Source organism: Megascapheus bottae, chromosome 12, assembly GCF_031878675.1.
Source record: "Megascapheus bottae isolate mThoBot1 chromosome 12, mThoBot2.hap1, whole genome shotgun sequence".
NCBI classification, from domain to species: domain Eukaryota; kingdom Metazoa; phylum Chordata; class Mammalia; order Rodentia; family Geomyidae; genus Megascapheus; species Megascapheus bottae.
Genome location: NC_143520.1, coordinates 16,689,760 through 16,708,868, shown reverse-complemented (window position 1 = coordinate 16,708,868; position 19,109 = coordinate 16,689,760).

The following is a 19,109-nucleotide window of genomic DNA, read 5'->3' as shown; positions in this document are numbered from 1 at the left end:
GTAAGGAAAAATGTATCTCTATTTGAATCACTTTAAAAAAGTATCAATAATACAAAATGAATCTATAATCTCTTTAGATTGTGGCTAAATCCTTTGCTAGTGATTCCCAACAGGACTGGAAGAAATAAGTACTGTTTTCTTAAGAGACTGAACTACATAAACTGATGAAGACTGTAAGTAAGTATTTTTTAAAGAGCAATCAATTTTTCCACAAGATGTGTATTTGTACTGAATAAATCTATAGTCACTTAAAGCATCCTCTCTGTGGGCAGCAGAGAATTTGAACAGAAGACAAAGATGATTAGATGTCAGAGACACTAAACCATGATCATTTCACTTTTTTGGGAAATTAAACAAAGATCTATTTAAGAACTGGAACTGTGTTAATATTACGTTCCTTCCTTCCTTCCTTCTCTTCTTCCTTCCATCCTTTTTTTTGTGCTGATATTGGATTTTGAACTCAGGCTGGGCACTGTCCATCAGCTTTTTAACTCAAGGTTGGTAGTCTACCACTAGAGTCATGTATCCACTTCCAATTCTTTGATGGTTTATTAGAGCTAAGTCTAACAGACTTCTCTGCTTGGACTGGCTTCAAAATGTGATCATCAGATTTGAGCCTCCTGATTAGATAAAATTACAAGAGTGAGCCATAGATATCCAGCTTAAATTTGACATGAAATATACTGCAAATTGAAGATAGTATTCCAGAAGTTTGTTATCAATTTGTTTTCTCACTAGGGTGATTAATTTCTGTATACATACCCACATATGTGTACAGATCCCACATAAACCAACTGTCAGTGAAAGCTAATGACAAATCCTTCAGATTATTGAGTTCTATTCATAGAGATGGGAAAGGATGATCTGCTTGCTTCTTTCATTTATTTTTTTTGTATTTGTGACACACCTTTCAAAAGAATGTAAGAGGAAAAGTTATACTGTATGTCTATATTCATTTTTTTGTGTATAAAATATTACAGCTTGACATAGACTCAATGGTTTCCCTCATTTGTCATAATCAGTAGAACCCTTAGGCTCCCCTAGCAGAGATTTACAATAGAACAAAACCTAGATATATAAGGCCATATAGTATGACACTAAATGAAAGGACCTCCAGGATATAGAAACAAAAGCCATATAATGAGTGATTGTTGTCCTTAATGTACTATGTTATCTCTCATTTCTTTTGCTGTCCCTTGGTTATCTCATATTGTTACATTATTTCACCTGGTTATCTGATATATTGTATATATGCATATTTGGTTATTTGAAGTTGGATAGAAAAGGGAGGAAAACTAGATCAGGAGTGGGACTGGGGGTAAGGAAAGGGGGACCAAACATGAGAAAGGGTATCAATGTATGTGAAGTAATGCACCTTCTGTCTGGCAAATATCATTTAACCCTTCTATTAATTACAATAAAAATATATGAAAAAAGTATTACAGCTTGAACGCAGGTTCTTGATACATGATAGCATGGTATTTTACCACTTGAGCCATGATTCTAACTCTGCTTTTGACTTATTTTAGAGACTGAGTCTACTTGAAGTTTTCTGCATAGGTTGGCCTTGAACCTTGATTTTCTATAAGTTAGCCTTCAAAGTAGCTTGGCTTACACTGAGCTGCTTATCTTGGCTTACATTGAGCTCTGTATTCCCATTTTAATAACATTTAATGTTACCACGTTCCAGTTTGTTGGTTTTGTTTAAACTATAGATGGTATAACCCTGCTGTACATATTATCTAGTGCTTTTCTAGTGCTATTTCTGCTTTTCTAGCTTTTAACTTTGCTATGCTTTTAAGCAGTTCACATTTATAATTAGTTCAGGGAGCAAAATGTTCCATGAATGTTTATCTTTTGTCTTTCATTGAACAACCAGTGTGTCCCTTCAGTTTCATTTATAATTAAAAATTCTTGCTACATGTACATTTTTCATTTTGATTTTTGTTTTGTGATGGATCCTTAGGAATGAGAGAACTGTACCAAACAGGATGAATATTAGTACATTTAAATACTGACAAATTGTTTTCTAAAAGAAATGCACCAATTTGTGCTTAACAATATCAAACAGAGCAGTTTTCTACAAAAGAAATGTTGCTTTATCATTTTTCAACATTTATTTTTTTTAATTCTACCCTCTCTTTTTTCACTGAGTGTATGAACTCTGCAAACAAGAAACTTTTAAGTTAGTTGGGAGGATTAAGGACTCATTTTATTCAGTAGCCATTGCTACATTCACTTGATGAAATGTTATGCAGGAATAAGTAAGGAAAACATGAATGCTCTGTAGTATTGTAAAACACTGAGGATTTTGTTCAGATGAAAAGGGAAACTTAAAGATTTGGCTTGTCCAGTTATGTTTCCAAACCCATGCCATCTGAGACGACTGTGCATACTCAGTCTTGTCCCATGCCAAATACTTTCTTACAACACAGTCTGTTTCCCAGAGTAATTCACATTTATTTTTCCAAGAAAACTGCTTGCCACCTAACTACTTCTAGCTACCCAACAAAGTTCAGAAGAAATGGACTGAATGAGAGGACCTTTCATTTTACTACAGAAGCATAAAAAGCTATCTGGAATCATTGTGAAACAATTTTGTACTTTTTTTTGGCCAGTCCTGGGGCCTGAACTCAGGGCTTGGGCACTCTCCTTGGACATTTTTTGCTCAAGGCTAGTGCTCTGCCACCTGAGCTACAGCACCACTTCTGGCTTTTTCTGAGTATGCGGTACTGAGGAATCGAACCCAGGGCTTAATGCATGCTAGGTGAGCACTCTACCACTAGGCTATGCTCCCGGCCCATTGTGAAACATTTTATCAGACTAGATTATGCATCAAATTCTCTTTAGGGAACTCATCTACCTATTCCTTTTGTTGTGAATCATATAATTTGGGGAATACTTTAAAAATAGGTACCAAACTCATGTATATACTTACAAAAAATGAACTTTGGCACTAGGTTGATTACAATTCCCAATTTCTACTTACTGTGAGATTTTACATATTACTTAAGCTTTGACAACTTACATGTTTATTCAATGGGAGTAAGAATAGTAATGGTAACTGGACTGATAGTAATAATAATAGTAGCATGTCTGTTGCTAAGGATTAAATTATCGCATCATGGTGGCAGGGGCCACCTAACAAAGCATGAAATAAATGATGCATTTTGCTGTTGCATGTGGGACATTTGACTTCCCTTTCTGCACAGGCACTAAAAGCCCAAGTCATCATTGCTGGCTGTTGATCATCACTTATCTTCCTTGTGTTACAGTTGCTTCATTCAAAATATAACACAGAAAATAAAGCTTTATCAAAGCTTCTGATGTTGCATAGAAAGTATGGAGCATTTTTTAAAGTATTATCTTGCTACTCTTCACAGTAGATTTATGAAGTTGCTACCAGTATTCAGAGGCAGTAACAGGTGCTAAGTGCTAGAATGAGAACTTGAAAGTCATCCTGCTTGTCAGAATATGTATAGTGAATCAGCTAAACATGGGCAATACCCATTATCATCTCAGATCATAAAAATAATGAACAATGGCCAGGAGCATGGCCTAGTGGTAGAGTGCTTGCCTAGCATGCACAAAGCCTTGGATTCAATGCCTTGGTACCACATATACAGAAAAAGCTGGAAGTGGTACTGTGCCTCAAGTGGTAGAGAGCTAGCCTTGAGAACAACCAAGGACAGTACTCAGGCCCTGAGTTCAAGCCCCAGGACTAGCAAAATAATAATAATAATGAACAATATTAAAAGCATCTCTACACTTCTCTGTGTTTTATGCGCATATCGACATATTTATTAACTTGGTTACATCTATTCCAAATTTCAAGGATAATAAGTACAAATTCTACTTCATAGTGGATAATAGCCCCTTATTCTTCATCTAGTGAAGAATAAGGAAACTAAGGAAGTCTTTCTCTTTTTTTGCCAGTATGGGGCTTGAACTCAGGGCCTGAGCACTGTCCTTGGACTTTTCTCAAGGCTGGGACTCTAACACTTGAGCCACATCACCACTTCCAGCTTTTTGCTATATATGTGGTACCGAGGAATTGAACAGGGGTCTTTGCACATGCTAGGCAAGCACTCTACTACTAGGCCCAACTCCCGGCCCCAAGAAGTCTTTCTTTGAATCACTCTTCCAATTCTTTACCTAAAGAAATTTGAACCTGAATTCCATCTATTTTTTCCTCATCAAAAATGAAACATGCACACACTTCTTTCTGGAATGTCTGCTAAAATTTGAGTCTTAGGTTAGCATCACAGGACTCCTTGCGCTTGCATTTCATGTCCATGAGGAAAATCTGTCCATGGGTTTGCATGATGATCAGCAACTGAGAAGAAAGGCCAAATGGAAGCAGAAAGCCAGCTGACTGCCCAGAGAAGGTAGGCTTGTTTCAATCACATCTCAGAATTTACAAGTGTAAAGAAAGGAAATGTGTGACAAATAGGTTCATGGTCAACTAGCAGGTTTTTTTTCCTAGGGCCTGCTTGGTCCTAGATGATTTTACAGCTATCAGTTATGAAAGAGTGAAACAAGTCATATTAGTTGCATCTTATAGATGAGGACACTGAGCCTAGGCAGGAGTGTGCTAGAATAACAGATATTAATAATCAACAAATAAAACAGAATTCTGATCTCCACATCTCCTACTCTTCTCTATGTCATACTGTCAATGAACCCATCAATCCCAGTTCCTCAACCTGTAAAATAAGCACAAATCTATTACTAGAATAATATAAAAGAAATTACCATAAATTGATAAACAAAAAGTAAGAATGTTGAAAGGGGTGCCAGTGATCAAGATGCACTATATTTGAAAGTTAAAGGTAAATTCTTTGTACAATTACTAAAAGATAATTACTGAAATTATTTTAAGAAGAGTAAATCAAGACGTGAGACATTTTGCATACCAATTCTTTGCCTTCTTTGCTTTTTCTATTCAAAAACTCATTTTTTGATTATACATTCTAGCTTTGCACAGCATCTGTCAGATGTCTTGTCTCTGTTATGAAGTATGAAGTGAAATAAAGTATAATGACTCATGATAAATTAATCTTATTTATATAAACAAATTTCCAGACTCAAAATATTCCTATAAGTAAACTGCGTTCCAAAAAAGACATTTAAATTACTGGTGATGGTAACCAGATCTGTGACCCATCCATACTGCTTTCAACATTGTTCTATTAAGAGTATGCACTGATTTTGCTTGAAGAACTTTATGAAGATGAGGACATTTTGACAATAGAATGTGTGACTGATGTACATTATATAGATTTTTCCCCCAAAATGCTGACTTGTCATTAGCCTGGATTGGCTCAGGAAGGTTCTGCCTAGAGGCAGGACTGTGGACTCATTAACCTTCCAGAGCTACAACTCTGCCAATCTCAATTCTCACCACAGTTTCAATCAGATATCAGCTGCCTCCAGTTTCATTCTTGTTGGCTCAGAGGGGCTGAATGCTCTTGCAATTTTCCATATCACAGGAGGAACAAAGCATCTTCAATATGTGTCTATTGCAGAGCATGAAGCAATGTGCATAGCTGCTCTTTCCTTACTGAAAATCTCAGCACAACATGTATCAATAGATAAGTGCCTCTGGAAAACTGGAAAGTACCATATGCCATATCTTGATTTATTTTTTATTACTTCTCTTTCACTACAGATGAATGCATAGCTGTGGCACTCTCAGGAGACCTAGGAGTTGACTTTGGTCCCAAGGATGCCTTCGCTACTTTTGCACTTTCCCTCACATTATTTCTCAAGGCTTGAGGGAATTTAAATGTGACTTACTTGGCAATGACAAGTCCCTCTCCCCTCGGAGCCGCCTGAATGAGATCATTTACACAAGTCACTTCATTATAGCTTGTTCTGTTTCTTCATAGAGAAAGAGAATCATTTAAATAGAATATAGTTTATGAGGAGGAATGGGATGTTTCTGCCCCTCCCCGCCTCTCTGGAAAATGTCTACTTAAGAAAAAATTGCCATTACTGAATTCATAGTACTAATGTGATGATTCATCAAAATGTATGTTTTGTGGAAAAGATAAAGTATTTATTTACATATTCTGATTCTTACTAACACAAATAACTTCTGAGTTGCGGAATTGAGAAGTTAAGTGACTTCAGGTCTCTTGGGATGTTGGTGACTTTATCAGGATAAACTAGAATCCAGATCCCTGGAGTCCTGGCCTAGTGTGACTCCAGACCCCACACATTCCTGAATAAAACTGACCTAGCAAAAGCAATAAAATTTCTTCTCTACTACACTAAACTATCACTAAAATATCATGAAATAGAATTTTTAAAGACCTAGAATTTGTAAGTACACATAATTACTATGTTATTTGCAGTTCTTTTCTTGTTTTTGTTTTGTTTGCGGTTCTTATAATGTCTATTCTTAATGAAACTATGGTTGCTTGTTCCCTGGTGGAAATCTACAAAAAGTAGAAACTGGCAATAACCAAACCAAGCTTAAAACCCATTGTAAACACAGATTTCAGAAACGGAACCAGTTATTTACCACCATAATAAAGGCCTGAATATGAGAAGGGGATGCCTAGCATTTACACAATGAGCAACATATGGATGTCTGGTAAAGTGCTTAACTGATTAAGACACACTTAATTGATTAATATGATATACATTAGAAGCAGAATGAGAACTATGGAGTTGATGCCTGAGTAAATGTTCTAGGTTTTTGTTCATTAGTTTGTGACCTTGGGAAACTGTGCCACAGTTTCCTCATCTGTAAGACAGGGGTAATAATAATGTTTATTATTAGTATATATTAGATGACATAATAATTAGAAGAACACGAGGAAAGGGAAAAGCTACTTTTGCTATCATGGCATAATAAGGATAGAATGAGAGGGAAACTAAGATAGATTCAATTTCTGCCCCTGTGGACAATAAAGTGCAAATGAGAAAATAGTCATTAAATACATTCTTGCATAAATAACCTAAACTGTAACTATGTTGTTTGCAAAGAAAAGATGTAATGAGTAATATAACAGATCTAAAGATCTTTATAAATATTCATAAGCATTTCTTCTGCCATTGCAACAAAGGCACAGCACACAATACTACTCCACATCCTGGATATTGAGTCTGAAACCTTTGTTATTTCTGAAGTAAATTATGCCCTTTCAAGAACATGGAAAATAGAAATTCATTTCAAGCCATGAAGTTGGGTAGGCATTCTTGGAATAATTCCCATTCTTCGAAGAAGTTTTTATAATCATTTGGAGTTTCAGGAAAGGATTCCTACTTATATCTGGCTACCCAAATTCATATTTACATTTTGGGAACAAATCTCTCTCATTCCCCAGGACCTTTGTCCTGATAACAAGTATGTCTGGGAAGAAACAAAAAGACCAACTTCCAGTGTTTATGGAAGATGGGCTTAGTTGTTACTCACATTATACAACAGATGGCATTGACAGACTGATGGTTAAGAGAAGAAAATCTACATCTCCTTTTGGCCAACCACCATTGTACAGCATCCTATCATAATTACATATTAATTCCTTCTAAACCCTCTCTCAGCCTTCTGGAACTAAACATATTTGGATAATATGCAAAAATATATTAATCCAATATAGGTATAACATTGTTCTACTTATATTTTTTTGTGTGTGTTTGAGTGAGTGTGTGCCTTTGTGTGTGCTAACCTAGTCCTTTTTTACTTTACCCATGGTTCAGATGGCACCTGGCATATTAACCAAGGGTCAGTTTCAGACCACAAGTCAATTTCAGACCACTTGTGATCACGCTCATAGCTAAAAACACAGGCATGTACTTTTATGAGCACTTCATTAATTAAAATGAACACTTGATGATTTTTTACTCAGGCTAGACTGAACCACAAACTTCCAAATCACTTACTAAGGAGCAACAGGAGTGAGCCATTGCACTCAGCTATAGTCAGTATTTTTTTTCCATATATTTTTATTGTAATTAATAGAAGGGTCACATGATATTTGCCAGATAGAAGGTGCATTAATTCACATACATTGATACCATTTCACATGTCTTGGTCCCCATTTCCCTCCCCCCTACCCCCACCCCTAATCTTGCTTTCCCCCCATCCCTATCCAATTTTAAATAACCAAATACAAATATATCCCATATATCAGGTAACAAAGTGAGATACTGTAACAATATGAGATAACCAAAGGACAGCAAAAGAGATGACAGATAACATAGTACCTTAAGGACAACAATCATTCATTATATGGCTTATGTTTCTATATCCTAGAGATCCTTTCATTTAGTGTCATACTATATGGCCTTACGTATCAAGGTTTTCCTCATTGCAAATCTCTGCTAGAAGAGCCCAAGGTTTCTACTGACTAGGACAAATGAGGGAAACCATTGAGCCTAAGTTCCTTTGAGTCTGGCTTACTTCACTTAATATGATTTTTTTCTAAGTCTTTCCATTTCCTAACAAATGGGACGATGTCGTTCTTTCTGACAGCAGCATAGAATTCCATTGTGTACAAATACCACATCTTGTTGATCCACTCATCAACTGAGGGGCATCTGGGTTGGTTCCATATATTTGCTATGGTAAATAGTGCTGCAATGAACAGTGTTGTGCTAGTGGATTTAGTATGTCCCATTCATAACTGAGGGAACAATAAAAACATTCCATTCGAGGGAAAAGCTGCAACATTATGTAGCAACATTACAGAAAATTCTCAAAGATGTCCTACACATAGAAAACCAACACAAATGTAATACAGAGAAAGACATGGCACCTAATACTCATAACATCTAAGTACCACAAAACCTATCAAGACACAGGCCCTAATGAAAGCTTGTAAAAATGGCAGAAACTAATAAATATTTCTCAATCCTGACTCTCAATATCAATGGACTTAACTCTCCAATTAAACGACATAGATTATCTAGTTGGATCAAAAAGCAAGATTCATCATTCTGCTGTATTCAAGAGACACATCTTACCCAAAAAAAGAAACCTTTTTTGAAAGTGAGAGGTTAGAATAAACTCTATCAAGCTAACGGCCCCCATAAACAGGCTGGTATAGTCAGTATTTCTAAAGAGAGCTTACAGGGAAGACAGATAATCTATTTGTCATCTAAACCTGTTAAAATGTAATTTGTTGTCACAGGCAATACCAAATTGAAAGCTTTGGTCAGTCTACTTTTTTAAAATGACTCAGATAATTATTAACAATAATAAGTCACATTTGATTAACGTAAGTCAAACTGCTATTACATAGTTAGTGGAATTCAAGTACAATACAAACATAGTTGTGCTGGTGCTTTGATTTTTGTGTGTGGTCTGGTTATATAGTCCAGGTTTGCCTGGAACTTGTGATGCTCCAAATTCAGCTTCCTAGTTTTGCAATTACAGATATGCAGCACCACTCTTGGGTTAAAAATAACCTTTATATACATGGAAATAAAGCATTACTTCTTTTATTTCAGTATTTGCTTTATTGAAAAAGTTAAAACTGAAGATACGTATCTCTGAGGTATGACTATACTCTAAACAGATGTAGATACAGATTTGTAATACATATTTAAAGAAAGGTAGGCTTGTTCTGAAGACAACTTCGCTAGACTCCTGAAGCATTTTCTTTAAAGAACACTAACAAAGAATCTTTTAGTAGTCAAAACTATAGCTTTGATTTCTTTTTTTTTTAATTTTCAAAATAAGAAAACAAAACTTTAGGGTTCTACAAATCAAGAGTATAGCAAAGGTGAGCCCAAATTCCCAGATTCTTTTTTTCTCATATATTTTTATTGTAATTAATGGAAGGGTTACATTATATTCACCAGATAGAAGGTACATTACTTCACAAATATTGATACCCTTTTAATATCATGGTCCCCATTTCCCTCCCCATCCCCCCACACATCTGATTTCCCCCCTACCCTCTCCTATTTCAAATAACCAATTAAGCATATATAAAATATATCAGATAAGAAGGTAAAATACTGTAAACAATATGAGACAACCAAGGGACAGTAAAAGAGATGAGAGATAACAGTGCGTTAAGGAAAACAATCACTCATTATATGGCTTTTGTTTCTTTATCCTAGAGGTCCTTACATTTAGCCTCATACTATATGGCCTTATTTATCTAGATTTTGTTCTATTGTGAATCTCTGCTAGGAGAACCCAAGGTTTCTACTGATTATGTCAGATGAGGGAAACCATTGAGCCTACGTTCCTTTGAGTCTGGCTTACTTTACTTAATATGATTTTTTCTAACTCTTTCCATTTCTTTACAAATGGGGCAATATCATTTTTTCTGACAGCAGCATAGAATTCCATTGTGTATAAATACCACATCTTGTTGATCCACTCATCAACTGGGGGGCATCTGTTTTGGTTCCATATCTTTGCTATGGTTAATAGTGCTGCAATGAACATTGTTGTGCTAGTGGATTTAGTATGTCCTTGTTTCTGGATGATTGGGTAAATGCCAAGTAGTGGAATTGCTGGGTTAGGGGAGCTCTATATTTACTCTTTTGAGAAACTGCCATACTGCTTTCCATAGTGGTTGAATGAGTTTGCACTCCAACAGTGTAGTAGTGATCCCTCCTGGCCACATCCCCTCCAGTATCTGTTGTTATTAGATTTCTTGATCCTGGCCATTCTAACTGGAGTGAGGTGGAATCTTAGGGTTGTTTTGATTTGCATTTCTTTTATAATAAGAGATGTTGAGCATTTCTTCATGTGTCTATAGGCCATTCTTATTTCTTCTTCAGAGAAGTCTCTCTTTAAGTCTTTGGCCCATCTTTTAATGGGATGGTTGTTACTTTGGAGATTAGTTTTGGAGTGTTTCAATTTTTTGAGCTGTTGATATATTTTAGATATGAGGCCTTTGTCTGTTGTATGGTTAGTGAAGATCTTCTCCCACTCTGTAGGCTTTCTAGTTAATTTGCTAGCTAAGTCCTATGCCATACAGAAGCTCTGCAGTTTAATGCAGCCCCACTTATCCAGCCTTTCTCTGATTTGTTGTGTTTCTTGGTCATTACTGAGAAAGTTTCAACCTGTGCCAAGGAGGCCTAGAGTATCGCCAATTTCTTCTTGTAAAGTTTTCAGTGTATTGGCTTTTACCTCAATGTCTTTGATCCATTTGGAGTTAATTCTCGTGCAGGGTGACAAAGAAGGATCCAACTTTAGTTTTCTGCAGGTACTTAACCAGTTCTTTCAGCACCACTTGTTGAAGAAGCTGTCTTTCTTCCATTCTATTTTTTTGGCTCCCTTATTGAAGATTAGGTGACCACGGTTCTGTGGGTTAATGTCTGGGTCCTCAGCTCTATTCCATTGCTCCTCAGGCCTATTCTTGTGCCAGTACCAAGCTGTTTCAGTCACTATAGCTCTATAATAGTCTAAAGTTTGGTATTGAAATTCCTCCTGCACTGTGCTAAGAAGAGTTTTTGCTATACGGGGTCTTTTATTATTCCATGTGAAATTTTGGATTGCCTCTTCTATTTCTTTAAAGAATGACATTGAGATATTGCTGAGTATTGCATTGAATTTGTAAATAGCCCTAGGAAAGATTGCCATTTTCAAGAAGTTGATTCTTCCAATCCAGGAGCATGTGAGGTTTTTCTGTTTCCTCAGTTCTGCTTTAATTTCCTTTTTCAGGGTTTTAAAGTTTTCATTAAAAAAAGCCCAAATTCCAAGGTTCTTAAAAATGATTTAGTTTATCTTTGACACTGTGCTGATTAACTTTTTTTAAACACATTTTTAGAAATCTCTTCTAAATGACAGAGATAGACAAAAGACTATCTTGTTTTCCTCTCTTATATTAATAAACATATTCTTTATGGTAGGTGAATAACAAAGTTGGGACTCATCTGGAAAACACCTGAACACTTGTCATAGAAGCCAGCAGAGGCTGGCTGTGGTTACACAGGGAAAGTTACACAGGGACTATTTAAAATAACCACAACGGGTTGGTACTTGAGGGCATTAAAAATAGGCAACCTTAAAAGACACTGCAGCTGAAGGACAAGATAAAAAGGAAATTAACATTGAAAAATATTTGTATAACTAAATTATTGCTATTAACTAAGTCTACCCATGAGCTTGGTTATTTTTATTGACTGCTGGCAATAGGATACCACATAAATATTTGAAATGTGTTGGCTGTAAAGTCTATTCTGAGTTGAAGAATGATTCGCATCCAAGCAGTGACAATTTACACTATGAAGCTTCTTTAATATTTTAAGCTGAATATCAGTTTTATATCATTTAATGGAACTTCACACACACACACATAGAAGGGGAAGAAAGTGAATCTGGAAACTACCTAGCAACTGTTAATACAAAAAAGTAGACAAATCCATTACTTGGGATGTTGACATAACTATGATTTGGACTGTCACTGTTTTGCACTTCATGCAATTCCTAGTAAGTATTAAGCACTGAAATATACCCAAGAAATTGAGATATTACTCAGCCTTAATTTAACACATTGAATAATGTAGTATTTTCTTATTTTAATTAAAGACTATTTACAATGCTGATCTCCAAATTTTCTGAGTTGGAAAGTATATCCCAGATTACAAACTTTGGCTTCATACTTTACTCCTTTTGGTTTTGCCTTTGTTTTTCCATCAAGAACACAAAGAGTTCATGACTCTGCCTCTCTTTTCTTTATGCTCTTGCAACATGATTGCCATGACTCTAGGCCAGATACCCATTGCTGTACTTGGATTTTAACACACTTAAAAAAATCCTACACTTCTGATTTCAGCTTTTGTCCAATTCCAGTGAAGAGTTTCAACTGATCCTTGTGTTATTTTGGTGATCACAAATTTCAAAAGCTTACAGTACAAATATTAAATTCATAGCCTATACTGTCTAAACATATGGTTTTTAAACTTTCATACATTATTCATTTTTTGCCAGTCGTGGGCCTTGAACTCAGGGCCTGAGCACTGTCCTTGGACTTTCTCAAGGCCAGAGCTCTACCACTTGAGCAACAGCTCAAAGCTTCTAGCTTTTTTCTATGTATATGGTACCAAGGAATCAAACCCAAGTCTTTGTGCTACCTAGACAAGTACTCTACCACTAGGCCAAACTCTCGGCCCCTAAATTATTCATTTTTACTTAACTAATTCATTTTAATAATGCATATCCCTGAATCTACTATATATCAGCAATAAGTTACTTATATCCTGGCTTCTCTAATTCACATTCTCCTTTCCTCTTCCTCCCAAGGAACCCATTTTCCTACAATGGTGTTTATTATGTCTCACCTGAAAAGCATTTGTAGTATTTTTTTTGTCACTACTAGGGCTTGAACTCAGGGCCTGGGCACTGTCTTTAACTTTATCAAGCCTGGCACTCTACCACCTGAGCCACAGTACTTCTGGCTTTTTCTCTGTATGTGATACCAAGGACTCAAATTTAGGCATGCTAGAAAAGCACTCTACCATTAGGCCAATCTCCTGGCCCCTGTCATACATTGTTGAGCACATAAATAATAAACCAATTAATTTCACCAGAAGGCCACCATACTATACTTTTCTTACTTTTATTCTGTCACTTGTGTTAATATGTTTTCCTTCACTTTTGGTTGTTCAGATTCATTAGTGGTGTTTCCTGTGACTATGGATTGATTACTTTTCTCTTTTGTATGATGTTATATTGGGCCAATATCCAAATATATAAATATCTACTTCTCAATTACATTGTTATTTTTCCTGAATTTTTTGCTATTGCTCAAGTGTCCACAGGCTACAACAAACAGTTTTGAACATATATTCTAGAAAAGTTAACTAGTTTCTCTTAGATGCAGGTAGAGAGTGAAATGGTTGTTTTCATCAATAGTCCTGATAAGAGTTGGATAACATTGAGGAAAGTTAGTAAAGGAACAATCAGGGCATAATGAAAAAATGTGATAAATGGCAATGAAGATAGACTTAACTAGTCTTCTGAATTTTTGACAATAGAATGAAATGCTCTAGCTTATAGTCTTGTTTTGCCTCTTCCAACAGGTAAAACTGAGCTATTCTTCATGTGTATTTTATAGTCATATTAACTTTCCCATCTAGTTACTACTGATATAATTTAGAGCATACTATATGAGTATATACTACAACTAATTTGATTCTACAATATCTTCTTATTCTCTTTTATTATGTCTAATAGTTTTAAAAATTGATCTCAATTTAATACACTTACATGTACAATGCATCTTGAGAAAAAGACCACAATACCTAAGATAGTTCTGAAGAGAGCAAAAAATGCTGACTTTCTTTCAAGATATACAAGTTTATTTCAAGCCTTCAATAATTAAGGCAGTGGAATATTAGTGACCAATGAAAAAGAAAATCAAGAGTCACAGCCAGACTTATTTAGGGATCATCAACTATGATGAAGGTGATGTTGTATCACAAAAAACAAAAAAGGGCAAGGCAATTTAATCTTAGAGCTGCAAAATCTGATGAGTAAAAAATGGATAACTATCTCACACCAAAGGGAAAAATTCAGCTTCACATATATTGAGAACTTGAGTTTAGGTAAGAAAACCTAAAACAATCAGAATATAAATATGAATATCCCTTTGTGACTTCAGAGAATTGTGTGCAACAAAACATCTTAACCATAAAGGAATATACTTTTTATTTTATATGAAATTACTTTAATTAAGCTTTGTTTAAAATTACACAAGAAACTGTAACCATGAAGAAAAACTCACAGTATATGAACTTCCAATGCTTCCATCCACAGAAGGCCAAATCACCATTCCCCTTTGCATCCTTTTTCAATAGCAGTGGGTAATAAAAGTAGGGCCTTACACTTCCAAGGCAAATGCATTACTACTACACATGCCTGCAGTCTTTTGTTGGGCTATTTCTGAGGTAAGGTGTGGCTTCCTTTATTCTTTTTATTGCAAACCCAATTGTCAAGATAATGACAGTAATGTATCCATGGGGAATAAGTCCTATGATTGAATCACCCCCCCTAATCAAAGTCTATATCCTTTTGTTTGGTTTGTTTTTTAGTCAAGGTCTCCCAAAGTAGCCCAAACTGGCTTGGATATTGTGATGTTTCTGCCTCCATCTCAGGTTAAAGACAAGGACCAGTTCTGATCTTTTAGTACTGTTACAATTAAATTTATCATATAAAACCAACAGCAACTGGTCTTGTCATCATGATTTTTTTCCCTTTAAAACAACTGCACATGTTCTCATGTCAAAGTAGATAATATAACCAGCTTGCAATTTGGTGACTGGGTAATCAGTTGAGACCACTTGCCAAGGTAGTTTTAATCTATGAGATTGTCAATGAAAAGAAAAAAGACTTTGACTTTTTGATTGATTGTTCAAGAACTTAATAATTAGAATAAGAAAGCAAAAAATGCCAGGTGCTGTGAATCACACCTGTAATTCCAGCTACTCAGGAGGCTGATATCTGAGGATCGTAACTTGGCACTAAAGTCCATGAGACTCTTATCTTCAATTAACCAGCAGAAAACCAGAAGTGGCACTGTGGCTGAAGAGGTAAGTTGGTGGCCTTGAGCTTAAGAGCTCAGGGACAACATTCAGGCCCAGAGTTCAAGTCCCATGACTGACCAAACAAAGAGAAAAAGAAAAGAAAGAAAAATATATAAGAAGCCACACATCTCTGTCTTCAAGTCTAACATCCGTCTGGGCCTGAGCCTTTTGCATGTAATGGATGATCAATACTCTCTTAAAAGTTAACTGACATATTTATTTTCCTCTTCTTCCTCTTCCATCTTGAAGAGGGTCAGAATTTTGAGTTCATGTGCTTAAAAGATGGAAACATAACTCCCTTCAAATTTTCTAACATTGAGATGCCTTGCTTGTTATCTCTAATGGACCCAAACATTTGTATCCAATGAAATGGGAATCTCCTTTTCCATTCATGTGTGGAAAATCAACTTTCCTTCCATTTCTACATGTACTGCATGTGCAGCTAGACCCTTTAAGAGTGACTCAACCATTTACTTACTGATGATTATGAGTAATTTTGAATATGAAGAACAGTATGCTAAAATATATTATGGTAGTAATATAGTATAGTGATCAACATACCCACCAGTTGAATTTTTTCAAATTGTAATTGTGACAGCACAGAAGATAATGAAAAAATCGGCACAGATGTCAAAATATCTTATGTATATTGTTTCCTATGGATTGAAGTTACTTAAAACCCAAAACATGTCACCCAAAGGCTTTCCCCCTATGAACTCTTCAAAGAACATATTTCCTGATTCTTTATATGAGAGGAATTATCTTGCAGTGAGGTCTGTTTTCCATGATGCCATTTTGATGTTTTTGATTTAGCCTCCACTCTTTTACTTCTTTTACAGATGTTGCTTCTTTCCACTTTTGGGAAACGTTCAATGAAATGATAGTGTTGATGGATTTAACAAAGTAAAGCAGGATGCCCAGTTAAATGTGAACCACAGATGAGAAAAAAATTAAAAATGTGTCCCAATATTTCATGGTTATACTTAAAGGACAAATTAATCATTTAATTTTAATTTTTTATCTTCCAGTACTGGGGCTTGAACTTGGGTTGCAGACATTCTCTCTTGTTTTATCAAAGTTGGCACTCTAATACTTGAGCCACTGCTCCATTTCTGTTTTATTTGGTTAATTGGACTTAAGATTTGTATGGACTTTGCCCAGGCTGGCTTCAAACCACAATTGTTATATGTCAGTTTCCTGAGTAGCTAGGATAACATGAATAAAATTCCAATACCTGGCTGAAAATTTAAATTTAACTGGATATCTTATATTTTTCCTGGAAATCTTATGTAACAGACAAGGCTGAAGTGCTTCTCAGGAGACTTCAAATGACTGGGGATGTCATGATTTTCCAAGTCTGAATACACAGGGAAAGGGAGAGAAAATATTTATGTTCACAAATAGGAAATTCTTTTATCAGGTATAGAGCTGGATGGTATTTATATTGGTTTTACTAAAGAGTCTGAGGACTTAAGGGAAAACAAAATATTTGTGAACTAAAACAAATTGAACAAATTTATAATGAGGTTAATATCATAGTTATAATTGAGGCTAATGCCATGCTTACATGAGCATAACAAGTATGCTTCACCTACTATCACATCAGCTCTCTACAACCAAATACGAAGTTATAGAGCAGGAGATGAGGGACTTCTGTTGATCCTGGATGAGCTGGCTCATGTTTGGGGATCAGCCTATGAGATGACCATGGCTACCTTCTTCTGTTTCTGCTTCTCCTTTTCATAGAAACTCAACTAATCCAGGAATGTCTCTCTCAGAGCAATACTTCAACACATTGAAAGCTAGTGGGAACATGTACATTAATAAGAGTTAAACAACTGAGTTCTCTGTTAATCTTCCACAAGGAAAGGATAGGAGGAAAAAGTTATTTGGGAATCGTTGCTTGTTTTGAAAACTAGGATTGCTTATACACATAGCATCATTTTCTTCTTCAGCAAAAGTAACTTTTGTGATTTGCAAATGAAACTCTCCTTTAGAATGAATCCATTCCAACAGCTGTATATCAATCACTGCATTGTTTCAGGGGTGGCAAAATGCTCATTAAAGAGGTTTTTAGGAATAAGCACGTGGTAGCATCTTTTCTTGCTATAAGCAATAAAAAAATCCATATAAAGACCGTGCGGTTATTAAACATGGACATTTTCAAGGAAGTGGTGACTTTGAGACAGGATTGAGACTGAAGATTCAGAACAAGGAAATGATTCTAATGTCCTTTGAAATCTAGCACCATTTTCTTCACCATTATTTGTTATGCTTACATATAGGAAAGATCACCAGCAATGCAATCCCATGTGGGATTCTGAGACTTACATGGGTTTCCCATCTTTATGAAGTAGCAATCTTTTCATGCATTTTTTTTTGCCAGTCCTGGGCTTGGGCTCAGAGCTTGAGCACTGTCCTTGGACTTTCTCAAGGCTAGCACAGTACCACTTGAGCCTCAGCATCACTTGTGGCTTTTTTCTATGTATGTGGTACCGAGGAATCAAACCTGGGTCTTTGTGCATGCTAGACAAGCACTCTACCACTAGGCCAAACTCCCAGCCCTCATGCAATTTTTTGTATACCTTTTTGGGTCCAATAATAAAAAAAAAATCAAGTTCAAGCCCTAAAGCACCCAATATGATCAAATAATATCAAAGAATGAAACTATAGTTCATCTTGACCTTAATTGTAACCTCTAATTTCAAGTCCCTTTAATCAAGTTAGTGTATTTATTTTCTTCACATCTAGAGTGCAGAAAATAAGCTGGCATTAGAAAAAATTTATATTAATTGAAATTTTTCATAGATTCAAGCATGATCAACATGAGGTCTCAGAAAAAAATGGTTTGATTTCAAGGAGTTGGCCACAGGAATGCTGTGGCTAGTATATGGTGGTCAAAGCTGGACTGGCAGGACAAGCAGGGATGAAAAGTGACAAACAGTGAGCGGCTCATCAGGAAAACAGGGGAGTATAAGTTCTGCTCTGTAACAGTATTAAATATCGGTTCATTGAAAAAATCATTCTAAGTACACTTAAAACTCATTTAATCATTATATTTGCCCATTGAGATAAGTATAGTTATTCTAACTTATCTGAAGAAAAAATGAGGCAGAGAGAAAATTTGTCCACCATCCCATACTTTACAATTTGCAGATCTGAGATTTGAACCCAAGCTTTTTTGGGCAGTACTGGGGTTTGAAGTCAGGGCTTTTCTGTTCTACCCATAAGCTATGGTCCAGCCTTCAACCTAAGTATTTGATTCCAGTTAGTAATGTGTATTTGAGAGAAAATAAGAGGATGGCTACATGAATATGGTAGATTTTTACGTGCAAAAACTACAACTCTTCTTTCTATATTAGGAAAAACTCACACACAAAAAGGTCCAATATATTGTTGAAATATATTGTGTGCAAATATATCTATTTAAGGACTCAGTAGAAATACTGTATACAAATACACCTATTTGAAGATTCAGTAAAAATAATATTAAAACAATCCTCTTTTTAATAAAGCATGATGCTAAGGACAAATGTCTTATGTGGGCTCCGTATCATTACTTTCCCTTGCTTAATCACTTGAAGATATGAAGGGTGAAAATGGAAGCT